Raw genomic sequence first — 13,697 nt, forward strand, 5'->3', positions numbered from 1 at the left:
CTCCTGTACAGCAGCAGGCTGCATGGCGATGATCTCCCCCTTGAGCAGGGATGCCTCTCAAGGTTACTCCTCGAGGTTGAGAGACCCCTTACCCGGCATCTGATATCTATAACGAGGTAAGTGACATTTTACATTAAGCCTAAAGGTATATTGTATGCTAGCGACATTTATATATCCAGCTATAGCTTAAGTATTAGAAGCATAGTAAGTAGTAGAGTGTTTGACGGCCTTCTAATCACCGTCTAAATTATTGTTTAAATCATCATTTAAATCATTGACAAATCACTGTATAATTACCATTCAATTATTGCTTAATCACCATTTGATTACCATTTAATTTTCATTCAATCATCGATTAATTATCATTTGATCATCGTTTAATCATTAATAAAACCCTGTTAGTTAACCCCACAACGATGACTTCTCTTAATAATTCACCTGCGACAGTCAAATACACTATTTTTCTTTAGAAGCATTTAATACAGTACAGAGGTGTGAATTGGGATCATAGCCTTTGATTTCCAGTGGGACTGACCAATAAGGGGTTCTCTCACTTTCATTAATGGAGGGGATGTCATTGAATTTAAAGTTGATTTCTCTAAAACTGAGAATGCAATGAAACTTACAGATGTGTAACTTCTGGCGGAGGTGCTCGCCAAGCCTCTCTCCATCGTTTATCAGCAGTCCTGGTTAACGGGGGACGTCCCGGGCGACTGGAGGCTTGCCAATGTGGCGCCCATCTACAAGAAGGGCCGGAAGGAGGATCCGGGGAACTCCAGGCCTGTCAGCCTGACCTCGGTGCCGGGGAAGATTATGGAGCGGTTCCTCTTGAGGGCGCTCACAAGGCATGAGCGGGACAAGCAGGGGATCAGGCCCAGCCAGCACGGGTTCATGAGAGGCAGGTCCTGCTTGACCAACCTGATCTCCTTCTATGACCAGGTGACCCGCCTAGTGGATGAGGGAAAGGCTGTGAGTGTGGTCTACCTGGACTTCAGGAAGGCCTTTGACACCGTCTCCCACAGCATTCTCCTAGAGAAGCTGGCGGCTCACGGCTTAGACAGGTGTACTCTGCGCTGGGTCAAAAACTGGCTGGACGGCCGGGCCCAGAGAGTTGTGGTGAATGGAGTTCAATCCAGTTGGCGGCCGGTCACGAGCGGTGTTCCCCAGGGCTCAGTTTTGGGGCCGGTCTTGTTCAATATCTTTATCAATGATCTGGACGAGGGGATCGAGTGCACCCTCAGTAAGTTTGCAGGCGACACCAAGTTGGGCGGGCGTGTTGATCTGCTCGAGGGTAGGAAGGCTCTGCAGAGGGACCTGGACAGGCTGGATCGATGGGCCGAGGCCAACTGTATGAGGTTCAACAAGGCCAAGTGCCGGGTCCTGCACTTTGGCCACAACAGCCCCATGCAGCGCTACAGGCTTGGGGAAGAGTGGCTGGAAAGCTGCCTGTCGGAAAAGGACCTGGGGGTGCTGGTTGACAGACGGCTGAATATGAGCCGGCAGTGTGCCCAGGCGGCCAAGACGGCCAAAGGCATCCTGGCCTGTATCAGCAATAGTGTGGCCAGCAGGAGTAGGGAAGTGATCGTGCCCCTGTACTCGGCCCTGGTGAGGCCCCACCTCGACTACTGTGTTCAGTTTTGGGCCCCTCACTACAAGAAGGACGTCGCGGTGCTGGAGCGTGTCCAGAGAAGGGCAACGAGGCTGGTGAGGGGTCTGGAGAACAAGTCTTATGAGGAGCGGCTGAGGGAACTGGGACTGTTTAGCCTGGAGAAAAGGAGGCTGAGGGGAGACCTCATCGCGCTCTACAACTACCTGAAAGGAGGTTGTAGTGAGGTGGGTGTCAGTCTCTTCTCCCAAGTAACAAGCGATAGGACGAGAGGAAATGGCCTCAAGTTGCGTCAGGGGAGGTTTAGATTGGACATGAGGAAAAATTTCTTTCCTGAAAGAGTGGTGAAACATTGGAACAGGCTGCCCAGGGAAGTGGTTGAGTCCCCATCCCTGGAGGTATTTAAAAGACGAGTAGATGAGGCACTTAGGGACATGGCTTAGTGGGTGGTGGTGTTGGGTCGACGGTTGGACTCGATGATCTTAGAGGTCTTTTCCAACCTCAATGATTCTATGATTCTATGATTCTCCTCCAAGCCTTTCATCAAGTAGACGAATGCTCCTGCTGGGAATATAGCAGCAAATAACTGAGCATGGACAGCGTAATCCTAATCACACAATTTAAAACCAAATTACAGTGCCTTTAAAAAGAATCATAATAAAGACCTGTCATAATAATGGCTGTTGAAGCCTCTCTTGTAGAGTGTTTTTACAAGTAACTTTACAAGTTACTTTACAAGTAACTTCACAAGTAAGTGTTTTGCTGGTGTTGGTCTTGGTTGTAAGCACTGAAAGTACATGAGAATGTGCTTGACCATGTTTGTGTTAGCGGCTACATGACAAGTTATCTGTGTGTCTGTGGCTTGACAGTACTGCTCTCCTGCAAGGGAGAAGCATTTTCCTTTCCCAGCTGAATTCCTCTTCAGAGAGTTGAAGTTCTCAGAACCAAAGTAGAAAAAGGAGTTCTCATGGCTTTATCAACTACTTGCCTTCTGCTGGTCCATGACAAACCACTCATAGATATTAAATTGGTAACTACACAACAGATTGAAAACTAATCGCAACACAAGTAGTTTCATTTTACTTTCATACAAAATCTCCTTAAAAAGATATGTAGTGAAAATAAAATCAGGGTAACACTACATCTTGTTAATTTATGGTCACATACAGTATGTCTTTGTATGTGTATCTACTCTTCTCTGAGTTTTGATTTGTCTTGCAGAATCTAACTTTTCCTTGTTCACATTATCTTAATGGACAGAACTACACAAATATGAGATCTCATGTGTGTTGCAGGCCAAAAAAAAGAGTTTTGAGTCAGGGAATTTTGATGAAGTTATTGCCAATGAACAAACATTTAATTACTGATTCTGAAATTGGGAAATAAAACTGAATAAATACATAAACACTTAGAGAAAACACAACTCAGCTCCTCTCCAGACACCTCTCCTCCCCTCTTCCTGGTCTCCATTCCTCTTGTTGTTGACACATTACACTTGGTCCCTTCAGTGACTTCAGGCAGCACAGGAGACTGGGGTCACTGCGTTGTGGTTCCTTTTCTTTTGCCATTCCCTCTTTCTTGCTCAATTGTTCCAGCATGTGAAGGGGAAATTCAAATTGTAACTGCTCAGCAATGGTAATTTGAGACTGAGGAATGATCTGGCCTGGTGGGCAATAAGACCTAACTTGTGTGTTAACTCTACCCATTTTAAGGACCAGTTATGATCCAAAAGTAGTTGTTGCATATGAATTTTGCCAAATCACATAGGGATCTACTTTGGTAACGATAGGGGATGAAGACAAGAGTGAATTGGGAAGGATAGTTGGAGGGATGAGGGATGGTTGTGGCGAGTTTGGGAAGAGAAGTAGAAGAGGAACTCAGAGGCAAGGGAATAACATTAAACTTAAAAGAGAGAGTGATTGGAGCCTTAGCCCAAAGGCACACAATGGCAACAAGTGAGAAAGTACAAGAGTCAAACTACAAAAAGGGTTCAAGTAGGCACATGACACACTGATTGCTGGTCTGCTGATGGGTTGTCCATTAACTGATACAGGGGTGTCCCCCATTATATTGTTTACAATCCCACAATTAACTGTGACGTTCTACCCTTGAGGTATGGAGGTATAATATTGTGTCGTGGTTTAACATCAGCCGGTAACTAAGCACCACACAGCCGCTCGCTCACTCCCCCCACAGTGGGATGGGGGAGAGAATCAGAAGAGTAAAAGTGAGAAAACTCGTGGGTTGAGATAAAGACAGTTTAATAGGGAAAGCGAAAGCTGCGCACGCAAGCAAAGCAAAACAAGGAATTCATTCACTCCTTCCCGTCGGCAGGCAGGTGTTCAGCCATCTCCAGGAAAGCAGGGCTCCATCACGCGTAACGGTTACTTGGGAAGACAAACGCCATCACTCCGAACACCCCCCCCTTCCTTCTTCTTTCCCCAGCTTTATATACTGAGCATGACGTCACATGGTATGGAATAGCCCTTTGGCCAGTTGGGGTCAGCTGTCCTGGCTGTGCCCCCTCCCAGCTTCTTGTGCACCTCCAGCCTTCTCAGTCGGTAGAGCATGGGAAGCTGAAAAGTCCTTGACTAGTGTAAGCATTACCTAGCAACAACTAAAACATCGGTGTGTTATCAACATTGTTCTCACCCTAAATCCAACACACAGCACTGTACCAGCTACTAGGAAGGAAATTAACTCTATCCCTGCCGAAACCAGGACATATTGTCTCAAAGAAGGATCCCATACTGGGGGAAGTGTGGGGTTTTCCTCCTACCAATATTAAAGTAGTGAGCTTCTATGAGCCAGGTTGTCCCATTTGTCCTGTAAATTTAGTGAACCAAGAGGCATGGGAAATTGGGATTTCTTCTTCACAGTAGCAGGATGTCAAATGACGCAATCTGTAAGAAAAAGAACAAAATACATCCTGTCTAGGTGTCCTGGTTTTGGCTGGGATAGAGTTAATTTTCTTCCTAGTAGCTGGTACAGGGCTGTGTGTTGGATTTAGCATGAGAATAATGTTGATGCACCGATGTTTTAGTTGTTGCTAGGTAATGCTTACACTAGCCAAGGACTTTTCAGCTTCCCATGCTCTACCGACTGAGAAGGCTGGAGGTGCACAAGAAGCTGGGAGGGGGCACAGCCAGGACAGCTGACCCAAACTGGCCAAAGGGACATTCCATACCATGTGACGTCATGCTCAGTACATAAACTGGGGAAAGCTGGCCAGGGGGGCCGCTGCTCGGGAACTGGCTGGGCATCGGTCAGCAGGTGGTGAGCAATTGCACTGTGCATCACTTGCTTTGTATATTCTTTTATCATTTTTTTTCTTTCCTTTTCTGTCCTATTAAACTGTCTTCATCTCAACCCATGAATTTTACTCTTTTTTTTTTTTCTCAGTTCTCTCCCCCATCCCACTGGGGTGTGGGGGGAGTGAGCGAACGGCTGTGTAGGGTTTAGCTGCCTGCCGGGTTAAACCACAACAGTCCTTTTGGCACCCAACATAGGGAACAAAGGGTTGAGGTAACGACAGATCTGACCAGAGCGTGTTAAGGCAAATTTGTTATAAGCGTTCATCATATTGGTTTAACAGTCGCTGGTCACAATGTTGATTAATTTACTCTCAAAGTTGTCATGCTTGCTCTCAAAGTTGTGTTATGTAACACCTTACTTGCTGTATATGTTCCTTGTCGTGCTGTCTATCACCTCTGGGAGCTGGATCAAGGATAGCATTTTGCTGCACTGTGTAACACTACTGGTTTATGATGTGATAAAATTTTTCGTCGTGAGACTAATTTTTGTATTTGTACTTCTGCATTTGTACTCGGCATAGCTGTCATCTCCGTACCTCGGGAGTCACTTTTCGGAAAGTATTAATAATTACACCTTTACCTTTTCTCCTCGGGGAACCAATCTATGGGGGAGGCAGAGGGGGACACTTTCCCCCACTCCTTCACCTTCCCTTTCTCCTTCAGGCTAGTTACAACAACTCTTGAGAATTTTGAATATCCTTGGAATGTTCAAACCAGCATGGTGCTATTGCTCTGTCTCCTGAATGTGGTTCACGTCTCGTTTAAGGTTAAAAAACTATTTAAGAATACCACCCAGAGATCAACCCCTGCAACAGGCACTGCGGCTACTCCAACCCCCCGATAGGCACCGCAGCTACTCAAAGCCCAGCAACAGGCACCACAACTACTCCAACCCCCACGACAGGCACTGCGGCTACTCAAACCTCGGCGACAGGCACTGCGGCTACTCCAACCCCGGCAACAGGCACTGCAACTACTCCAGCCCCCATGACAGGCACTGCAGCTACTCAAACCCTGGCGACAGGCACTGCGGCTGAACCAGAGAACCAACACATGCCGGTATCAGTCACCCCTATACACAGGAAGAAATACACAAGAAAATCAGCTCGTTTAGTAAGGGATGAAGATGAACCAGGGCCATGACGAGAACAGGAGCAGGAAGAGGCAGAACCCATAAATGAGATGGTAACCACCTGATCCCTACCCCTGAGTGAGCTGCGAGATATGCAAAAAGATTTAAGTCATCGTCCAGGTGAGCACGTTGTCACCTGGCTGCTCCGATGCTGGGATAACAGGGCGAGTAGCCTGGAATTAGAGGGTAGGGAAGCCAAGCAGCTGGGATCCCTTTCCAGGGAAGGGGGCATTGACAAAGCAATTGGAAAAGGGACACAAGCCCTCAGCCTCTGGAGGGGACTCCTGTCAGGGGTGAAGGAAAGGTATCCCTTCAAGGAAGATGTCATATGTCACCCAGGAAAGTGGACCACCATGGAGAGAGGTATCCAGTACCTGAGGGAATTAGCCGTGCTGGAGGTGATTTATGATGACCTGAGCAATGAGCAGTTATCCAAAGATCCAGATGAAGTCAAGTGCACACGACCCATGTGGCGGAAGTTTATAAGGAGCGCACCATCGTCATATGCCAACTCATTGGCAGTGATGACCTGGAAAGATGGAGAGGAACAAACAGTGGATGAATTGGCTGGCCAAATCCAGCAATACGAAGAAAGTCTTTCTTCCTCACTACGGGCCTGCGTCTCAGCTGTAGAGAAACAGCCAGACATGTTAGCTGAGAAATTGTCCCAGGAATTCCAGCAACTCAGAGAGGATAGGTCCTACTCCCCACCTGTACGGACCAGTACCTCAGCTATTAGGAGTAAGTGATCCTCTGCTCAAGAGGGAGGATATAGGGAGTACACACCACGGGCCACCCTGTGGTTTTACCTGCGTGACCACAGAGAGGACATGAGGAAGTGGGATGGAAAAACTACCTCAGCCCTAGGGGCACGGGTACGTGAGTTGCAAGGAAAAACAATCACAAAAGGGGGTTCTTCCAGGAAAATTGCTGCTCCAGTTTCCAGCGGGCAGTTCCCCAGACAGGGTAGAAGGGCTGATCCTACTTCTGTTATTAATAAAGTGACTTTTGATTCGATTTAGAAGTAACAAATACTCTGACCAGGACTAGAGGGGCCCTGCCTCCAGCCAGGGGGAGGAAAGGGACAATCGGGTTTACTGGACTGTGTGGATTCGGTGGCCTGGCACATCAGACCCACAGATGTCATCTATCTGGACCTCTGTAAGGCCTTTGACACGGTCCCCCCACAACATCATAGAATAATTAATCATAGAATCATTAAGGTTGGAAAAGACCTCTAAGATCATTGAGTCTAACCGTCGACCCAACACCACCATGCCCACTAAACCATGTCCCTAAGCGCCTCATCTACTCGTCTTTTAAATACCTCCAGGGATGGGGACTCAACCACTTCCCTGGGCAGCCTGTTCCAATGTTTCACCACTCTTTCAGGAAAGAAATTTTTCCTCACGTCCAATCTAAACCTCCCCTGGCGCAACTTGAGGCCATTTCCTCTCGTCCTATCGCTAGTTACTTGGGAGAAGAGACCGACACCCACCTCGCTACAACCTCCTTTCAGGTAGTTGTAGAGCGCGATGAGGTCTCCCCTCAGCCTCCTTTTCTCCAGGCTAAACAGTCGCAGTCCCCTCAGCCGCTCCTCATAAGACTTGTTCTCCAGACCCCTCACCAGCCTCGTTGCCCTTCTCTGGACACGCTCCAGCACCTCGACGTCCTTCTTGTAGTGAGGGGCCCAAAACTGAACACAGTAGTCGAGGTGGGGCCTCACCAGGGCCGAGTACAGGGGCACGATCACATCCCTACTCCTGCTGGCCACACTGTTGCTGATACAGGCCAAGATGCCATTGGCCTTCTTGGCCGCCTGGGCACACTGCCGGCTCATGTTCAGCCGTCTGTCGACCAGCACCCCCAGGTCCTTTTCCGACAGGCAGCTTTCCAGCCACTCTTCCCCAAGCCTGTAGCGCTGCATGGGGTTGTTGTGGCCCAAGTGCAGGACCCGGCACTTGGCCTTGTTGAACCTCATACAGTTGGCCTCGGCCCATCGATCCAGCCTGTCCAGGTCCCTCTGCAGAGCCTTCCTACCCTCGAGCAGATCAACACTCCCGCCCAACTTGGTGTCGCCTGCAAACTTACTGAGGGTGCACTCGATCCCCTCATCCAGACCATCGATACAGATATTGAACGTGACCGGCCCCAAAACTGAGCCCTGGGGAACACCGCTCGTGACCGGCCGCCAACTGGATTAGCTTCTCTAGGCGAATGCTGTGGGAGACAGTGTCAAAGGCCTTGCTGAAGTCCAGGTAGACCACATCCACAGCCTTTCCCTCATCCACTAGGCGGGTCACCTGGTCATAGAAGGAGATCAGGTTGGTCAAGCAGGACCTGCCTCTCATGAACCCGTGCTGGCTGGGCCTGATCCCCTGCTTGTCCCGCTCATGCCTTGTGAGCGCCCTCAAGAGGAACTGCTCCATAATCTTCCCCGGCACCGAGGTCAGGCTGACAGGCCTGGAGTTCCCCGGATCCTCCTTCCGGCCCTTCTTGTAGATGGGCGTCACATTGGCAAGCCTCCAGTCGTCCGGGACCTCCCCCGTTAACCAGGACTGCTGATAAATGATGGAGAGTGGCTTGGCGCGCTCCTCCGCCAGCTCCCTCAGCACTCTCGGGTGGATCCCATCCGGCCCCATAGACTTGTGAGCATCCAGGTGGCGTAGCAGGTCGTTGACTGCTTCCTCTTGGATTATGGGGGGTTCATCCTGCTCGCCGTCCCTGTCTTCCAGCTCAGGGGGCTGAATACCCTGAGGATAACCTGTCTGACTATTAAAGACTGAGGCAAAGAAGGCATTAAGTACCTCAGCCTTTTCCTCATCCTCGGTGACAATGTTCCCCCCCGCATCCAATAAAGGATGGAGATTCTCCTTGGCTCTCTTCTTGTCATTAATATATTTGTAAAAACTTTTTTTGTTGTCTCTAACGACAGCGGCCAGATTGCGTTCTAGCTGGGCTTTTGCCTTTCTCATTTCCTCTCTGCACGACCTAACGAGATCCCTGTACTCTTCTTGAGTCGCCTGCCCCTTCTTCCACAAGCGGTAAACTCTCCTTTTTTTCCTGAGTCCCAGCAAGAGCTCCCCATTCAGCCAGGCCGGTCGTCTTCCCCGCCCGTTCTTCTTATGGTGTACGGGGACAGCCTGCTCCTGCGCCTTTAAGACTTCCTTCTTGAAGATTGTCCAGCCTTCCTGGACCCCTTTGCCCTTCAGGACCGTCTCCCAAGGGACTCTCTCAACCAGCGTCCTGAACAGGCCAAAGTCCGCCCTCCGGAAGTCCATGGTTGCGGTTTTGCTGGCCCCCCTCCTTACTTCACCAAGAATGGAGAATTCTACCATTTCATGGTCGCTAAGCCCAAGACGGCCTCCGACCACCACATCTCCCACCAGTCCTTCTCTGTTTGTAAACAGCAGGTCGAGCGAGGCACCTCCCCTGGTAGGCTCCCTCACCAGCTGTGTCAGGAAGTTGTCTTCCACACACTCCAGGAACCTCCTAGACTGCTTCCTCTCTGCCGTGTTGTATTTCCAGCAGACGTCCGGGAAGTTGAAGTCCCCCACGAGAACAAGGGCTAGCGATTGAGAGACTTCTGCCAGCCGCTTGTAGAACGCTTCATCCGCCCCTTCATCCTGGTTGGGTGGTCTATAACAGACTCCCAGCAGGATATCTGCCTCGTTGGCCTTCCCCCTCATCCTTACCCATAAACACTCGACCGTATCATCATCACAATCGTTGAGCTCTAGACAATCGAAACACTCCCTAACATACAGAGCCACCCCACCGCCTCTCCTTCCTCGCCTGTCCCTTCTGAAGAGTCTATAGCCATCCATTGCAGCACTCCAATCGTGAGAGTCACCCTACCATGTTTCTGTGATGGCGACTACGTCATAGCTATCCCACTGCTGTCAGACTGCCTGGCCTCAGGTTGATCCTGGTTGGGATTGTAATAATCAAACAGATAGAGATAATTGCCGACCAGTGGTTAGAAATCTGATAGATGCCATTAGAGCTTGCGGGGAGATAAGAGTAAATTGGACTAAAGTACAGGAATGTAGACAGAGGCCAGAGGAACACCCCAGCGAGTACTGGGGAAGATTGCAACAGGCTTTGTTGACGTACGGGGGAATGACTCTCCAGAATTTTAATAATGAATTGACAGCAAGTGTGTTTGTGGACCAAGCCGCCTCTGACATCTGCAACTATTTTAAGGATCACATGCCGGGGTGGCAAGGAGAAAATCTGAAAGGTATTATATTGCCTGGAGGTTCTAGACTTGTACAATATGTAAATGATTTGTTACTTGCCAGCAAGACATACGAAGATTGCTTGAAAGATACTATTTGTCTATGTACTGCTTTAGCAGAAAAAGGTCACCGTGCATCTCTTTCTAAGCTTCAGCTGTGTCAGCAGGAAGTAAAATATTTAGGATTCATATTAACAGAAGGACAAAGATTAGTAGACCCAGAATGGGTCCAGGCCATGGTAGAAATACATTGACCGGTAACAAAGAAACAACTGCGAGGATTTTTAGGCACAGTAGGATACTGCAGACCCTGGATACCAGGGCTAGGGGAGTTAAGTAAGCCACTGACAGAAGCTACCAAGGCAGAGGAAGTGGAGCCTATACGTTGGGGTCCAGAGAAAGAAAAGACTTTCCAAGCTATAAAAGGAGCTTTAGCTTCTGCTCCGGCACCGGGATTGCCGGATTACTCCAAGTCCTTTGAACTATTTGTGCATGCGAACAAAGGAGTAGCCAGCGGAGTCCTTACTCAAAAGCTAGATCCACATCGCTGCCCTGTGGCTTATTACTCAACTCAACTGGATCCTGTAGCAGCAGGGAGTAATTCCTGTGTTAAAGCGATAGCAGCAACAGCAACTATCATAAAAAGGAGCAGACCATTGGTTCTGGGTCACCCAACCATGTGTGTCCCGCATGAAGTAGAACTGATTCTTAAACAACATGCTACACAAATATTGTCCCCCAAAGAGCACGTTGTTATGAATTAACGATTTTAAATGCGGATAATATTACTTTAAAGAGATGTAATGTTTTGAATCCAGCAACTTTACTGCCTATTCCCTCCGATGGTGAGCCGCATCATGATTGTGCTGAGGTGGTGTTTCACTCCAGCCGACTACGGGAAGATCTGCGAGATCAACCTCTAGAGAACTTGGATCTAACCCTTTTCACCAATGGATCTTCATACTACGTGAATGGAAAATGACACATGGGCTATGCAGTGGTGAGAAACTTAGAGGTACTTGAAACAGAACCTCTACAACCCTCGGTGAGTGCCCAAGGGGCTGAATTAACTGAATTAGCAAGAGCAGCCTGGTGGGGACGTAATCAGCGAGTAACTATTTATACTGATTCTAAATATGCTTTTGGAGTGTGTCATGCAACAGCTATGCTATGGAAAGAACGAGAGTTCCTTACCTCGGCGGAAAAGAATATTTCTAATGGAACTGAAATCCGAATGCTGTTGGAAGCTATTAAGCTTCCAAGGGAAATCGCTGTAGTACACTGTCCAGCTCATACCAAAGGCTCCAATGAAATTGAAGAAATAATAAAATTGCTCAAACTTGTAGTCAGATAGGTTTAAAATGGCCTGAAGTTTTAGGAATAGTACTATGGGATATTGGGATATTGGAAATACCCCTCGCCAACCTCCAGGGTTGTCATCAACAGGAATAGTGTTTGGCAGACACTTAATTATACCCGGGACCTTTGTCCCCACTAGGACCAGCCTCTTAGATGGAGATGGACGGGTTACCAAATTTGTATTGGGAATACAAAAACATCTACAAGAAAATCGGGCACAAGCCCAATGGTTTCAACCAGTACCAGCAGGAATGCAAGTACATGATACCCAGTCTGGGGATACAGTAATGATAAAAGTCCACTCTCGCAAAATGAAGTTGGACCATAAATGGGAGAGTCCATATGCTGTGTTATTAACTTCCTATTTTGTTGTAAAAGTTACGGGGGAAGAGAATTGGATTCATCACTCGCATGTTAAATGAATTCCTAAGGAATATCAGTTAAATGAATAGCCACCACCCACGCAGAACCCCACCAATCCTGCAGCACGGTTGGCTTTGGTTATCCTGTAACAATTGTGGTCCATGTCATCCTAGAAGGTGTACTAATAATTGTTTTAAAGGTCATTGGGAATATTGTCAACAGGGTTGGAGTCAGGGAAGTATAACTAGGGAAGGTGCCTCTGGACACATAAACTGGTGCTGTGCGTGCAGACTACACCAGCCACTAAAAGTTATAAGAGCTTTGCAACAATACAGGATATTGATAATTTGGGAATAACATCCAGATGAATTACACACATCCGTAGTGCTCAGCCTGTTTAGCTCTAATTGTATAGCCTTTTTATTGATTATATGTGGGAACTTGTGGTATTGATACTGTTGATGCTCCTTGGATCCATTTTAGTAATACTTTGTATATCCAGAACTGGTGGCGACCCTAATAGACCAACCCCAGGAACCATATACTCCCTGGGCTTCTTCCATTGTTTAACACTTTTTATTAATAGTACAGCAGCTAACTCCAATCTGGCTATTGCCTGCATGCAAACAATAGCGGACCAACTAAAATGGTGTTTCAAAACTGAATGGCTTTAGATTTATTGTTAGCCAGTCAGGGGGGTGTTTGTGCAGCTATTAATCAATCTTGCTGTTTCTATGTCAATAACACGGGCAAAGTGATAACAGATGCTAACTCTATTCAATCATTAGTTTCCCATCTACACCCAGGCACCTCAAAAGATTGATGGGAAACACTGTTCAGCCGTTGGGGACTTAATTCTTCGTTATCAAGCCTATTAGCCACTCTTATTAAGATTTTACTTCCTGTAATTGTTATGCTTTTACTGTTCTGTTGCTTTTTTCAATGTGTTCAGACTTGTTTAAGAAACATAATACTTAGGAGCATGGGAGGGTATAGACATACCCTTCTTGATGACCCTTTATAAGGCAGGTATGCCTATAAAAACAAAAGGGGGGACTGTTGTGCGATTTGGTATACTACTTATATAGAACTTGTTTAGCATAACATGCTTAGCATTAGTAGCTAAATTTGCTGAAGCCTTAGGCTGCAAGCTGTGAACTTGGAACCACAGGCTCCCCTTGGTTGGGTGGTCTCTCGTTGTTGTGGTTTAATCTGGCAGGCAGCTAAACACCACACAGCCGTTCCCTCACTCTCCCGTCCCTCAGTGGGATGGGGGAGAGAATTGGAGGAAAAAAAAAAAAAAAAAGTAAAATTCGTGGGTTGAGATAAAGACAGTTTAATGGGACAGAAAAGGAAGGGAAAATAATAATAATAATAATAATAATGGTGATGATAAAAGAATATACAAAGGAAGTGATGCACAATGCAATTGCTCACCACCCGCCGACCGATGCCCAGCCAGTTCCCAAGCAGCGGTCACCTGGCTAACTCCCCCCAGTGTATATATATCAAAAGACAGGAAAAGGGGTGGTGATTAATGGGAATATATTGGAAAGTGGGGGACCTGGGCATGGCGTAGATGGTATAGAGTAAGGGGTGGATACTGTCCTGGTTTTGGCTGGGATAGAGTTAATTTCCTTCCTAGTAGCTGGTACAGTGCTGTGTTTTGGATTTAGGAGGAGA

Source organism: Aptenodytes patagonicus, chromosome W, assembly GCF_965638725.1.
Source record: "Aptenodytes patagonicus chromosome W, bAptPat1.pri.cur, whole genome shotgun sequence".
Lineage (NCBI taxonomy): Eukaryota > Metazoa > Chordata > Aves > Sphenisciformes > Spheniscidae > Aptenodytes > Aptenodytes patagonicus.